This window comes from Siniperca chuatsi, linkage group LG9 (genome assembly GCF_020085105.1).
Source record: "Siniperca chuatsi isolate FFG_IHB_CAS linkage group LG9, ASM2008510v1, whole genome shotgun sequence".
In the NCBI taxonomy this organism is placed as follows: Eukaryota; Metazoa; Chordata; class Actinopteri; order Centrarchiformes; family Sinipercidae; genus Siniperca; species Siniperca chuatsi.
The window spans coordinates 2,709,281-2,725,450 of NC_058050.1; the positions used below are offsets into that span (position 1 = coordinate 2,709,281).

Sequence of the window (16,170 nt, forward strand, 5' to 3'; positions counted from 1 at the left end):
AGGAGCAATTAACTTTGTAGAAATACATCAATTTGAGAATTGTTATTTCTGTAATTTGACCTACAACAACTTGTACAGCTGCATTGACCTCATCCACACTTGTCATCATTTTTCTAGTATATTTTCAATGTAGCTAGCTACCTATGTGGGAAGATGATGTACCCACTCTTAACCCCGCCTGCTCTGACTCTTTCGCTTCGGCGGAAAACAGCCGTCAGTGAGCACAACACCAGACTTGTTTGTATCGCAGAAAAAATATGAGATGTTAAATCAGGAACTATCTGATCAAAGAATAAGTAATTAATTCTAGAAATCTAACCAGACTTTCGATGCCAGCTTCAGGTACTTGATTTGAGCACATTCCAGTCTGAGGTTCGATACCCAGTCCCTGTAACACAGGGTCATGAAATAATCCTCTCTGCGTTTGGCAAATAGGATTGTAACACTACAAACACTTCACCAGTCCAATGCAAGTCTTTCAGTAAGCACACTACCTTTCTCGGCTTGTAGTATTTAGCTCCAACAAACTTGCAGAGGCTGTTTATATTCAGAGGAATAAGAATTGGCTTTGGCCATGGAATGATTTTTCCAATAGCATTCCAAACAAGAATGACAATTTAAAAGAGAATTTTTCCTCCACAAAACCTCTCAATCCAAACAGCTCTTTGACATTAACATCGATGAATCTTTAATTCCAGACGTCTGCTTTTATTTTTCTGGGCGTAAGCTAAACGTCTGCCGTCTCTCCACTCTCCAGTCGGTCATGTTGGCGTGGGAGTCACAGGTGTTGAGTGATTTATGGCTTTAATTTACTTGGTAGATTAAAATATAATATAGCAACAAGCATAGAACATTAATTAGGCAGGTCCTGTTTCCCTTAAGTCGCTTGGCAGGGAGACAGAAAAAGCTTACTACTACACTTAACACATTTAAATAGTGTACTGTACACAGGGAGACATGTATAAAGTTTAGAAGAGATAAAGAGATTTGTTTTTCTTAGTATGAAATAGAGAAATCAATGAGAATTTATCGATTTCACCTTGAAACAACCTTTTAATCTTAAAGTAAAGGAATAGTAGAACAGCTTAAATGAGTATGTGGGCACATGTGAGACAAGGATTTAGCCCAAAAAGCTGTTAAAGTGCACCTCAAAGTGAATAATTTGTCCCTGAAACTGTTCCTGTGTGGCTTGGAGCTGCAGAGGCAGGCTTTAGGGGGGGTTGGAGCCTTTGTGGTGGCAGCTGAGTGAAGTTGAAGGGAACAGGTTGCTGCGTCTGTTAGGGCTCGTCTTGCTGCTCTTGACCTTTTTAACCTTTAGCTGTGACAGCTCCTGGGGCTGGGAGATACCAAATTTCCCCGGATTGAGAGAGCCAGGCCGGATACTGGCCAGTACTGTTGTATAAAACATAAAGGCATTCTGGTGCAATCTCAGTCTTCTTAAGCAGGTCATGTTACATCAGATCTTCCTCATTAGTTTAAACAAGTGTTATAAGCTTATTTAACAAAGCATATTTCCATGGATTTTATGACTGTTAATTGGTACAAAAACCATACACAGGGAACTGTGAATTTAGTCATTTACAGTATTGTGTTACAGCTACGGGTCTATTCTGTGAACATTAGAACATTTAATGGCTTTTGTGGAAAAACAAATTTGTCTTATCAGCCTAAATCATCAAATGTGGCTACAACAAACAAGAGCATCCCATCTTCACTAATGAGAGGCTGTGGATTTGCTTTATTTGCCCAAATTAGATGTTAATGTCAGATATGGACACTTTTCTATAATAAAAATAAAAAAAGGACTGTACTTGTATAGAGCCTCAAAGCGCTGTCACATTACATATACTGATGGCAGGTGCCAACTGCTCATCAGTTCAAAGGAACTAACTCATTCACACACCGAGGGTACAGCCCTCGGGAGCAATTTTGGGTTCAACGTCTTGCCCAAGGACACTTCGACACGTGGGCTGGTGGAAGCTGGGATCGAACCGCTGACCTTCCGATTGGTGGTGATGATGAATAGAAACTAAAAGCATGACATGCAAACTGTGTCCTAAAAACAACAGCAGCCTTGTCCTGCTCGCTCCTTGCGAGCATTAGATCTATTTGCTGCCTGACCCTTTTTGGTAGAAAAGCCAGCCGGGACTGAATGCAGTTTACTGATATCACCTTACAGGATTTCAGGGAAGTTAAGGATCTTACTATTTAAACATTTTTATACCCAAAATCACAAGTTTGACCCAAAGGGCTGTGCAGAATATGACACAATCTATGCTTTGATTCTTTTTCCAATTTAGCCGAGAAGGTAAGATACCTGCATCATGACACGACACACCGTTTCGTCTCATGATCAGTTTAGTTTGTAGACGATGGCCTAAACTTCAGCCACACTCCTTAAGTATATGGTATTTGCTGTGTCAAATTGCACCTCTGCTCGTTTTCTCTGACCTGTTTTATTTCATTAAGGTGTAATAATTCTTTATGATATTGTCATAGTAGGTGGTCTTTATTTCTGCGGAGTTGGCCCACCATGCTTTAAGACACTGCAGTAATCCCTTTGTTGATAAAAAGATCACAATGTCGTTTTTGATGGTGCAGACTTACATGGAAGTCAATGGGTGAAATGGACAGTGAATTGGTTTGATCCACTTAAGAGGCTTTGGGACAGCTGTTGTCACAGAGGACTGAAAACCTTCTGCATGGTTTAAAATCACTAGACAACATGAAGTGCAAGTAAAACATTCATTGTATCACTGTTCATGTATGCGTGAAAGTGTTGACTAACGAGATGCCTGGGCAGGTTTAAGCGCTTGTTTCAGGGCTCAGGTTTGATCTGGATGCTGGCACAGATAATGTGGAGTGTAGATAGATGTGTGGATGTGTATTTTCTCTTGAAAATGTTCATCTTGTGAGCTGTATTATGCTGCGAGATTTGTCAACTGTGTGACAAAACTGTGGAGTATTCCTCAATAATGTAGGTCGCTGAAGAGAAGAGCTCACAGTAGAGCCACACCAGAGAAAAGCTTTGTCATTTTTTTACTTTACCCCGTCCTCGGGAGGGAAGCAGATTTGCATAATCAGGGTATTCACTGTCAAACCCTTGAAAGCATATCATGTTTATTCACAAACCTATTAGTCATTTGGTACAAAGACAAAGTACCAAATAAGCTTGTCTTCAACAAAACCTCTTGAGTTTTTCTTTGTGATGGCACATCACTCAGGTGGCACACCTTTCACATGGAACAAAAACCCAAAAACAAATCTTTTTGCCTTTTCTACCACTGTTCCCAAGTATTTGCAGCTACATGGATGGATGTTTATCATTGCGAGAGCTGTAGCTTATACGCTTTTGTGTTTCCTTTCAACATAAATACACTTGCCTCAGGGCAAAAAAGCTGCTTCCTCTCACAGCTCTGTTACAGGAGAGAGAATAGATATCCTTTCTCTCAGTGTTTGTGCCTCCCCCACCTCTCCTCAGTGCCGGATCCCCACCACATGTAACCAGCACCACACAGTCTTGGCCAACGCTCGCGTTTGTCTCAGGAAGAGCGGAGGTAGGCTCATAGATCCCCATTTTAGGCTTCGGGCCAACACCCTGTGTTTAACATGGAGGGCCCCCAGGCAGCCGTGCACATGGACGACAAATGTGGATGGCAAGCGGGGGAAAAACCTGGAAAAGGGGTAGCGAGATAAGGCCATTACTGAGCACTTGTGTTTGTTGTGGAAGTAATTGTGTCCTCAGTGCTGTGACATTAGGATTGTTGTGTTTAGTGGTGGTGTATATTTTTCCCATCCATGGGCAGATTTCCTGCTCCTGATAGACAAAGGGAGTTCATTTTTTCTGGCCTCTCCTCTCAGATTTATCCATATAAGCTACTGCTTCAGGACGGAGTTGGTCCTTGGAATTTTTGCCCCTTGTTTAACCCGTTGGGCTCTGGGCAAAGGCGTGCCTGCATCCATACATTTGCTGTATTGTGGGGAAACTCAATGACACAACTGTTTAGCAGACTCCTGGTCTCCCATTTCCCACACCCTCCAGGCCCCCTCTGAGATTTCAAGGTCAGGAAAGGGCAGAGGCTGAGATTCATTCCTTGGGAAGCGGAGCCACTGTCGCAAATGGTCACAGACGGCAAATCTCTCCTTTTACAGTCCTCTCTGCGGTCATCTAACTGTATCTCACCAAGTTCAGTTCTGTGAGGATTTGATTTCCACAGCTTTGGACAAAGCGTCAGATCATGGCCGTCAGCGGCGGGCTTCATCAGAGCTAACAAGGAGGGGAGATGTGGCGGTGCAAGCGGAGAAGTTTGACAGCAGAGGAGTCATTTTAGAATCGAGTGTAGAGAGTTTGGGCTGAGTGGCACGAGACATTATCGGTGTGTTGAACTCTCCGACAGCTGAGCATGCAAGTGTATATGTGTGTGGTGGTGCTGTGCGTGTGTGTGTGTGTGTGTGTATAGATTTCGGGGGTGGGGGGGCCTTGAAGGGTCCAGTGCAGCAAAAGGTATGTAGGCAGCTGCCGTCCCACTGCCAGCAGCTCATGATCCAAATGGAGGATGTACACACACATGTGCACGAGGGACAGATTGGTGTGCAACAAGGATCTGACACACTTAGCTAGACAGCTAGTGACACACACACACACACACACACACACACAGACTAGTGTTTGCAAGCTTTGGCTCCTCATCGTGTACTCACTACATTTTTGTTGACCATTTTCAAAGGAATGCCGTACAGTTTGTATGTATTTGTACAGTTTGTCTGATCAGGCAGCCGTTAGTTTCCATTCATCTACTTACTGTATAGTATACAGTAGTCAGTACACACTTGAAACCCGCTTAAAGGCACAGTTCACCCCAAAATCAAAAATACATATTTTTCCTCTTACCTGTAGCGCTGTTTATCCAACCTAGATTGTTTTGGTGTGAGTTGCAGAGTTTTGGAGATATCGGCCGTAGAGATGTCTAGATTTTGAATATAATGGGACTACATGGCACTTGACTTGTGGAGCTCAAAGCGCCAAAAAATACTTTTAAAAAACTAAACAGCAACGTCTCTTTCCAGAAATCACGACCCGGTTACTCAAGATAATCCACAGATTCGTTGTGAGCAGTTTCATGTAGGAACTATTTTCTTTCTACCAGTAGTTCCTACATGAAACTTCTCACAACAAGGTCTGTGGATTATCTTGAGTAACCGGGTCGTGATTTCTGGAAAGAGACGTTGCTGTTTAGTTTTTCAAATGTATTTTTTTATTATTTTTTTTAGCACTTTGAGCACCACAAGCCGAGTGCCATGTAGACCCATTATATTAAAAAAATGACGTCTCTACGGCCGATATCTCCAAAACTCGGCAACTCACACCAAAACAATCTAGATGGATGAATAGCACTACAGGTGAGAGGAAAAATATGTATCTTTGATTTTAGGGTGCACTGTCCCTTTAAATTGTGTAATCCCCAAGAGTAGGGCTGCAACTAATGATTATTGTCATTATAGATTGTTCTGTCGATAATGTTTTTTTGAATAATCAGTCGTTTTATTTATAAAATTTTCAAAAAAGATTTTGAAAAATGCCCATCACAATGTGTCAGAGCCCAAGGTGGCACCTTTTTTTAGATGTCCTGCTTTGTCCAATCAACAGTCCAAAGCCCAAGGATATTCAGTTCACTATAAAACAAAGAAAAGCGGCAAATCCTCACATTTCAGAAGCTGGAACCAGAAAATGTTTTTTATTTTTGCTCGATAAATGACTTAAAACGAGTAATATATAATCAAAATTGTTGCCAATTAATTTTCTCATTGATTAATCAACTGATCATTTCATCTCTAAAACAGGGTGAACATCAAGCTTATATTAATTTTGTATCAAATTTGTAATGTTACACTATTGTTTTGTGGTAATTCAGTGCAGAAGTGCAGATTGATGAGAAAGGTCTGCATTTAATTGCCTCATAACAATTTCACTTTGACAAAAACTAATACAGACTTGTTCCCTGTAATTGATGATGATTTATTATTATCATCAACCGGTAAACCCACTTTGCACTTCACACTTATTTTATACTTATACCCACTTGGTACTTAATTTATCTGACCTGTATTATAGTGTATTATATTTTTTGCTAGTACTTCTATTCCTGTGTGCACTGACGTGACAGCGAGCTGCTGTAACAAAAGAGTTTCTCCTCGGGGATCAATAAAGTATTTCTGATTCTGATAACACGTGACTCAAGAAAGTCAGCTAATGGATTTTTTTACTGTATGGAATTGAATAAAAACCATGGATGCAGCTCGCTGTGATGAAAAGCTGATGTAAAAATGATTAATAGATTGGTCAATTAATAAATAGAAAATTAATCGGCAACAATTTTAATAGTTGAAGACTTCTGTTGAGTAAAAATGCTGGTTGCAGCTTCTCCAGGGTGTGTAAATTTGATCTTTTGCTGTTTCATATACTTTGAAATATAATATTTCATTTTTTTATACTGTGGTTGAAACAAGACTAACAATGTAAAGATGTCACCTTGGACTCTGTAAATGTTTTATAGATGTTTTTGACCATTTTAAGACATCTTATATGCTATATGTGTATGTATGTATGTGTATATATATGTGTATATATATATTATCGATTAATTGAAAAAAATGATGATCATCATGATAATCGATGATGGAAATAAGTGTTAGTTGCAGCCCTAAATACATGTACATGACTGGAACGTTCCTTTTAAAGAGCCGAACAACAAGCACCTCAATTGCCAGCACAGACACTGATGAATTGGTGGCAGTTGCTGAAGGCATATTAGGGCAAAGGGTGACCTGGGAGGGGTTTGTGGGTGGGGAGGAGGGAGATGAGTGTACTGGGGGGGTGACAAGAAGCGGCAACAGCGTGCGGGGTGTGTGTGTGTGTGTGTGTGTGGGGTCGTCCAGTGAGAAGGGTAATTTGGGGCGTCTAGAATGAGGCGTTCCACCAGCAGTTGTCACTTCAGCAGTCGATGGCGCATGTGCTGCTCTGAGTTGGACCCTCTTTCTCTTCAGGACTGTATCCCTCTGTGGTCTTTGATTTGGACTATCTCGTACTTGGAGCTCTTTTTAAAATTAACTGGCCTCAATCCAGATAGTTTTTTTTTTTTTTTCTGTTTGTGTCAGAGCACTTCCATACCGCCTTTTGGCATCTTTAATCTTTGACGGTAAGAGCGACCAATCGAGACATTGCAGCTCTAAGTGCGTGTGTGTGTGTGTGTGTGTGTGTGTGTGTGTTTCCTCTGAAGTAATTGGTTTGAATTGACATGAACGCTGCTTTGCTTAAAATCATAATTACTTCAAGAGAAAATGTCATTCTTGATGGATGTGTTTAAGTGTTACTTCTCCTCTGGCAAAAACTAACATTTGTCAACTTTCACATGCTTGATTAAAAGCTGAAGTGCAAGAGACGGTCTCAGAAATGTTGTGAGCTTTCTAATCAGTCCGGGAAGCCATTGGTGGGGTGCACTTCTGGCGCCTCTGAGGACTTTACGAGGTAGATAGCGAGGAGTGCGAGGTGACTTGCTGTGTGGCCTGTTCTCCATCATCAGCCGCCGAGCTGACACCTTCCCCAGCCTCGGAATCTGCTGAGGGGGGATCGAGAGCGGAGGGGGTCTGTTGTGAGGATTTATGGTTGATGGCTTGTGTTGTCGTGCAGCTCATAACATTACACCTGTTCCTTTTCTTTCTTGTATTGAAGGCTTACACAGCCTTTGTGTGTCGGGTGAGTTTCATGATCCTCGTGCCCTTGACACCTGTTTAAACCATGTTGTGTACTTCAAAAGTACACACATATAATGCTTTTAGGGTATGTAGTTGATGGTTTTCTTTGACCTTGTTGTCTGTTCTGCTTATATCTTCAAAGCCAAGTCGGTCAAACAGACGGTAAATAGCAGGAAGTTGTTTATCACTGTTCAGTAGCCTAGAGGTATTCTTTTAAAGCTCAGGAGATAGCAGCCTTATCTTAATTTTCTTACATAAAATGGTCTGTCTGCCTCTGTATCCTCTGTAACAACTTTCAGAACTGTAAAGGATCACTCTCACATACTACAGATAAGTGAGAAATGCTTAGATGAATCTTCTGAGTGGCACAATGCTGCTGTCTGCTCACCAGCATTTCATTTTGAGTTGGTGACAGAAAATATCTTTTTCTGAGGCGAGTAAATCCCTCAGCATGTTTGTGATATTGTTATATGTGCCCGTTTCTACAAGTTTACTGACTTGCCTCGTTGCCTGCCTCATTTGAACCGCTCAGAAGAGGAGTGCATGGACTCGCGGGGCTCCAAGCAGCTGCTCGACACTTGTTTTGAAGAGTATCTTGACAACAAAGCTGACCTGGCTCGCTCTCCTGTGGCCTGATTGAAAGATGCCTGTCGGAGCTGAGGGACCTCGTGCTTCTAAGTGACCACACATATAAACAATCGTGACAGTCGGTTTATTCTGTGTCCCAGCAAAAGACCTGTTTTCTTCAGGGAGAGTTAATCTGTTGACAGGATTGCAGCTCACTTCTCAAAGCAGCAGTGTGTGTGTGTGTGTGTGCCTGACTATCTGCAGTTGTGTTTATTATTATTGAGTGCCTTCAGCATACTTGCAGTGCCCACACTTCATATTTAATGACGGATAAATCTCACAAAACACTTAAGCAGGTATTACTGTGCCTAAAACAACAGCATTCCTCCTCCCACTCACCTGCATTCATGAAAATAAACCTGATAGTACTTGTGATAAACGGCTATTTTAAGTGTTAGTCAGCTGACTTGTGGGAAGCCTCGTTGATGAGAGCGTATTCGACTGGTGATGGCAAACCTTCGTACGCATGCTGACGCCGGCGTGCACGCCCTCTGTCCTCGAGTGTCACATTGATGTCATCAATGTTTTGTCTAGAGGGCATTCTTCTCTGTGACAGACCTTTTGTTGTTGCACCATAGCAGATTCAAGACAATGGGAAAGCCTGTGACGGAGGAGGGAGGAAACCTGTAAACCCTCTTAGAAAGCTCACTTTACATCTCGAGGTATATTCCATTTGTCCTGATTGAAAAGATAGTGTTACATTTTACATGATCTGATCTGGAAGACAAACAAGGGCCTAAGTAATCAGTAGTTCTTCATAAATAATAACTTTATTAAATACAGTAAATTGATGAGTACAGAGGTAGAACTATTAGTCAGTTAATTGATTAGTTTGGGGCTGCAACTAAGGATTATTTTCATTATTAATTATTATTTTTTTTTTTATTTGTCATCTAATCGTTTAGTTTATAAAATGTAAGAAAATAGTGAAAAGGGCTCACCACAAATTCCCAGAGCCTGAGGGAGCATCATCAAATGTCATGTTTTGTCCTAACAACCCCAAAGATATTCATTTTACAATTGAGAAAAACAGCAAGTCCTCATATTTGAGAAGTTGCAACCAGAGACTGATTGGTATTTTGCTCTGTAAGTAGCTTAAACAATTATTAACAATGATCAAAAGTGTTAGTACTTTTCTGTGAAATGACTAATCGTTTCAGCACTACATGGGTTGACTGGGCAATGGACGATTAATGGAGTTGGTTTTCTCAACGCAACATCATTTTGGGCTGTGGGAACATTTCATTTCATTAATCAGTAGCTTAATCATTTTTGAGAATAGTCACTAGTTTCTGCTCTACACTGCGGCAGGACAAGCAGCTGTTGCTGGGATCGAACCTGTGGCCTTTTTCAAGACATTCTGTCAAAACACAAGGCCACCCTCAAGAACCAACAGCCGTGCATGCACGTTAAAAAAATCAACCTGACCTCCACTGGATTCTGATATTTCTAAGCTTTTTCTATAAAAACGATGCACATTGAGCACTTGGGATTAATGGAATGGAATTAAGTGGCAATCCAAAGGAGATACTCAGTCTTCAGTAGCATTTTGTTTTCTCTCTGGTCTTTCTGCTTTATATTTCACTCTTGAAGTACTCTCTCTCACTCTTTCTCTGCTGAAAAGATGAGTAAATCAACAACATAAACAATTTTGATAATTGCTGAAGTCATTTATCAAGCAAAAATACCAAACCTTCATCAGTTCCACCTTCTTAAATGTGAGGATTTGCTGCTTCTCTCTCTTTGGGTTTTGGACTGTTGGTCGAACAAAACAAGGCTCTGCGAACTTGTGATGGACATTTTTCTCTATTTTATCACATTTTATAAACAAAACAACCGATTAATTGAAACAGCGACAGATTAATCTGTAATGGCAGTAATCATTAGTTGCAGCCCTACTCTGGTGGATTAAACAACTGAAGCAAGTTGCAAGTGCACTGATAGATTTTGTACTGTACTGAAATGAATAGGAACCAATGGCTGCTTGGAAGGGACAAAGCAAACAATTTGGTGACATCAACTTGTGATGATCATTTTTGACATTTTATACACTAAATGATTAATCAAAAATTAATGGTAAATGATATTGGTTACAGCCCTAATGAGCTCACCTGATGCATTTCTCCAAAGCTTATTTTATTACAGTACTATTAGTTTAGACATTTTTTTAGCATGGGTTTCCCCGGTTTAAATCAGTTCCTGAACCCTTGGCAGGTGAACTGCTTTCGTACCAATAATAACTTGTAAACAGAAAAATCATCTCACACCTTTCAGGGATGGGTGTGCCTCTGTTAAGTGCGTCTACCTTTAGCGGTGATGTAACCTGACAGGTCAAACTGCATAGTCCACGCCGGTGACACAGCGACAGTGGCAAGTCTCACAGTCTACAACAAAACATACTAAAAGTACTGTGTGACCTGCCAACACGTCCTCTTTGCTCCACATGTTTTCTGAGCTGCTGGACAAAAGGCATCTTTGTGTGTCAGTGTTTACTCAAATGTGCGGGCATGGGCGTATTATGGGTATTATCATGGTATTTTTGCCGTATTCATGCCAGAGGCTATGAGCATAAACAGTAGATCAGTGACAGTTGGGGCGCCCTGTGTTAAACGCGTGGGTGTGTGTTTTTCTTTGTGTGTGGTTGTTTGTTTTTATGTATGTGTTTGAGTGTGTATACGTGCTTGGGTAGACTGCGGTATTGACAGCGGCCTGGCAACGTGGGCGTGATTCACGAGCCGAGAGGCACAGGTCTCTTCACTGCCCCTCCCATCCCATCCCATCCCCCAAACCACCTCCACCACCACCTCAGAAGTGCTGCCCTTGCACTGCATCTCTCTCCCCCACCTCTCCAAAGACTCGCCCATGATTGGTTAAGAGGAGGAGGGGGAAGGGGAGATCATATTCCACTGCCAGGGTTGGCAGCGATGCACAGGCACAATCACAGTCCCAAGCCAGGCTTCAGATATAAGGCCAGCAGCTCCCTCCTCCATCTCCTTCCCCTCCTCCACTATTTGTCACAATTCCCCCACTTCACTCCACCTGCTGATGCTTCTACCACAAAATCAGCCATAGGGTTTTGTTGATATAGTGAAGATGCATGCTGGGTGACTGAAGGCTGAGTGTGGCGGGAGCCGTGTCCAATGGTTGCCCGGGAACATGCGGCAACAGACTGTAAATATCCCACAGCTGGTGCTGGCAGAACACCCTCAAGGTTGGGCCGCAAACCGAGCCTCGCTGGGTCAGATGAGGGAATTCAGGGGCCCAGTTAGACGCCAACTCCCCCCAACCTCGACCCCACCGGCGGTTCTGTCTTTGCCCCAATGAGGAAGGAGCCCATTTAGACCCCCAGCCCCCCTCTAAAACCTGATTCATGCTTACAGTGTATCTTGATACTGGTAAGCTGCTTATGAACCTTGGCATTAATGCCTTAATGATGACATTGGCCCTACATGCAGATATTTGCAGCTTAAAGGGGTACTCCACCAATTTGGTATTGCACTTTCATAAAGTTGGGGGGGTTCAGAAGAGACCGAGGTAAGAATGGTTGAAATCAAAGCAGCAGAGGCTGAGATATCCTGATTTTTAATGGACGTTCAGACTGAAAACAACTAGTTAATCTTTTGTCATGGCAATCACAAGGTAAAAAGTCGAAGTACAGCGGTCACGTTTCAGAGTACTGAGTCAAGTTCCAAAAATGGCTTGATCCTACATAATGCAACTCAAGAGCATCATTTCGCTAGACCCCCTCAGCCTGGTAAATGCCTCAGGTTTTACCCCGACTTCATCATGAAACTCAACATGTTTTTGAAATTTCACTGAAATCCAGTGATGGTTGAATGTTGTTACTTGTTGTTTGCGGCACATTTAAGCAGCAAATGTGTGTACGTAGGGTGTGCCAGAACAATGTGCCACTATGGCTGCAACAGTTATTTTCATTACTGATTGATGAAGATGATGAAAATTGCTTGTTTTGTCTGACCAGACGTCCAAAACCCAAACTGCAACCAGTTAACCAACTAATTGTTTTAGCTCTATCTGGCATAGAAGATTAAGCTATCAAGTTCCCTCAGCCAGAATGTGTAAATTTCAGGTTCTTGAACTTATTAATGTTGCGGGAGCGTACATTCATGTTGATCACTTGTTCCTGTCTGCTCCAGCTCTGCTATCTTTGCTCAAAGAATCCTGATGCGATTTCATGTGATTCCCAGTTGTATGGAGCATCTGACGGCATCATTTGTTATCTCATGTTTCGTCCATCACGTCAGGCCGGTTTGAGTGAGCATTGAGTGATGAATGAATATTGGTTAAATATTGATCTGCCCAGACTTCAAATGGAGGGACAGATCAGTCATTTTGATAGCCTACTGCAGAGGTCATGGCTCCAGCAGCTACATGCAGCCAGGTCTCTCTCTTCTTGAAACCTGAAGCCCTGAGGTCCTCTGCAGATCTCGAGGTGACTCCTGTGATATTTTTGCCAGCATGGCCTGCTAACTGATATAACATGTTTTCTTACATTTCGTCAACAGTTAACATGATTTGTAAAGATATCATGACATACAACCTCTGCTATTTGTTGGACACTTTCATCCAGCATGCCTTAGAGTACCTTGTATATTTTTAGGAGTGACTGATGTGGCCCGCAACGTCTATTCAGTAACAAAAAGTTTGCTTGGACTCCTCTCCTTTAAGCTGCACTATTGGAAATATTTTTCTATGCATCCATTCTTAATGAACTGAGACACTGTAAGTTCACCCTGTTTGCATTTAGTAAAGCAGATGTGTTGCCTATACAAGCAATTATTTGCCTTCAAGAAGCGACAAATCAAAACTTAACAGTGAAGCAGCAAATCACTGTTGAGAAACAGGAATTAAGTATTAAGAGATTGGCTCTCTTAGACGGTTTGATATGTGTTTAGATACATATAATCTCTTACAACAATTATGCAGATAAAATGTGACTCATAGTAGTCGCTGAACAGTTTGATTCAGATCAGATTTCATGCTTTTTTTAGTTTAGTTTACAATTGTATATGAATTCAAATATGTGAGCAATTATTGGCAGTAGCTTGAAATAAAAACTACATTTACTCACTCATGGTGATTCATAGGGCAACTTTTTGGAGGATGCATTTTTCACTGAAATGCTGCTGAATGGTAATTGTGTACTTGGGTCAGTATCAAGTGTCCGAATCTGACATTATCAACAACACTTAACAGTTGAATTTTCTTGCAAATAAGTTTATTGCTTTAGTTATTTCCTTTGACAGGACAAGTTCAGGGAGAGTATGATTTTAGTTGTTGCCTTAGTTTGCCTTACAGCTGCTTGACAATTTCGCTCAAATTTGTGGCCCTATCTCTGACAGTTAAATCTTTACATCCCTAGGTATTTAAATTCACTTGCATTCATCACAATTTGCATAAGCACATGCATATTGTGTAGATGATGTTTAAGGCAATTCCCATGACATCTGCAGCATTTGCACCATGCTCTATCCATTAAACCTTACAGGACCTTATTAGTCCAGGTTGTAGTACTCACAGTTGGGGCTGGTGTGGCCGCCGGTGCATTGGAGGTCTGCAGTGGAGCTGGTTGTGGTCAGCCTCAGCAGATGTTGGGGCTGAGTGGGAAAAGTGATGGATTTCTCAGCAATCCTCTGGCATGGCTCCAGCAGCCAAGGACCATCTTCACCCCGGCCCAACTACCAACCCCCTACCACTGACTGTTATCTCTCGGCTCCAGGCTGCTCTGCTGCCACTTAACACACTAGGGCAGTAAAGGATGGACATGCAAGAAGACACACACACACGCAAGCACATAAACAGAGGCCTGACCAATATATTGATGCTACAGTGTTGTATTAGAGACGTATCATGTGGGGATACTGATAGCGCTCTTCTAAAATGACTGAAAATGATTCTAGCGCGATGACTGACTTTTTGAGCATTTGTGTGCCCTAGACCACAGGTTTTCAAACTGCGAGTCGCTCCTCCCCAGGGGGCGCAGGAGAGCTAAGGGGCTGGATTGGTGTAGAGGGAGAGATGTGAGCCGCATTTTGCATCAACATTTTTACTCTTTCTCTGAGTCATAACTCAAATCTGAAACACACACATCCATGAATCTGGTTAGAAATCATAGGAGAAACCAATAGCAACAACAAAAAATTAATAAATAACCCTTGCAAATATATTTTAAATTTTGGTCTATTTCAGATTTCGTTCTGCTCTAATTATCACTTGTGTCTGACCCAAATATTGTACTGTATCAGTCAGGCCTTAGTGTGCACACACATAGCCACATCGTCATCTGATTACATCACATCTTTCTTCGTAAAAGTCAACAGAATGCTGTGTAGACTCGAATCACATCTAACCCAAACACACCAGTCTCCTGCTGCATTTTGTGGCATGTAAGTGGTTTGGTTTCTGTGTCATGACTCAGTCACAGCCCTGCGCTCCTTCCCTGCAGGTTCTGACACATTCAGCCGGTGGCAGAAACATTGGTGGCCATGTATCAGTAATATCGAGGGCAGCATTAGCCTACAGGGCAGCAAGGCAGGTTGTCAGGAGGAAGGTCACCAGTTCACAAACCTCGACCGGCTGGGAAAATCTGGGTGACTTGCCCCTTCGCAAGTCACTTAACCCCTGAATGCTCAAGGGAAGCTTCTTAGTGTCCAACTGTAGGAAGGCTGTGGTTGTACTGGGAAGCTTCAACTGCATCTGTGCAGAACTGTGAAGTGTGTTGAAAAAGAACATCCCTATGCCAACTTTCTCTTCATGAATAAATGTCTAAATCAAAATATTGCCCTCGGAGCTTGTTGCTTTCCACCACATCGTTGGAATAGAAGATTGAAGTTTTGAAATGCTTAACGGCTGCAGCAACAGATGTCAGGGATAATGATGCGATGCAGCATTTTCTAACTGTTATTTTATGGACTAATCTTTGTTGCAGGCTGCCCCGAGGCGATGACCTGATGTGCCCTCTCTAAAGCTTAGTGGACACATTTGTACAATAATAGTGTTTCTATTTCTTTTTTCATACCATTTCTAATGCTCTGTTAAGACACTTTATTTTGTTGCCGAGATTCTGTTTTTTGTTGGTATAAAATATAAAAATTGCAGCTTCTACGATTTAGATATTGCACTTGGCCATATTGCGATTTCGGTAATATTTCAGTTAATTGTGCAGCACTAATGAGAACATCTCACATTAGAAGGGTAATAAGCATCACGGAGCTTTAGCAAGAAAGAGTTGCCCAGTGTATCCACAGGGATGATCAAATTTCCATCAAGTCTTGACAGCTGTAATATAGCATCTGTACTTGTAGAAATGTAGCAGCTGTACTTGAAATGTTTGTGCAATTTCCTCAAGAGCTCTGAATTCCTTTACTCCAATGTGTGCTTTTATGTCCATATTCCCTGGGTGCAACTGTTATAAAATGTAAAAGAAGAGCTGGTCATTGGCCCCTTGTGAAATAAACCATCTAAAAGTTTTAGGTGTTCCCCAGGGTTCTAATCTGGGTCTGCTGTAGATTCCTAATTATCAGCGTTAATCTTTTCATTGTCCAGAGCCTCTCTGTCGCTCTCGCCTGCTCAGTGAGGCAGCAGACACACTCCAGGCCCTCTGCTTCCCATGTGAGAGCAGACATTCTGCCTGACATCAGACATGGGAAGCGAGCTCTGGCAGCATGAAGGGTAAAAGGTTGAGACTTGACCTCCCCGGGCAGATAAAGCAGCCTTTTTATGTGTGATCAGCCCACAGCCTGAAGACAAATCTCTCGGTGTGCTGCCTTT

At 42.0% G+C, this 16,170-nt stretch overlaps 1 protein-coding gene across 18 annotated transcripts in view; it reads left to right on the top strand.

Annotated features, from left to right (window-relative positions):
• mef2d (myocyte enhancer factor 2d) overlaps positions 1 to 16,170 on the top strand; it is a 102,012-nt gene that overhangs the window by 21,737 nt on the left and 64,105 nt on the right. The window contains exon 1 of one of the 18 annotated variants that reach the window (XM_044208491.1): positions 4,356 to 4,376. The exons of 16 other annotated variants lie outside the window; for them this stretch is intronic. The gene's annotated coding sequence lies outside the window, so the exon portion shown is untranslated. Of the gene's footprint in view, positions 1 to 4,355; positions 4,377 to 6,968; positions 7,197 to 16,170 lie in introns of those variants that run through there. One more of the 18 variants, XM_044208489.1, reaches the window with a different exon arrangement.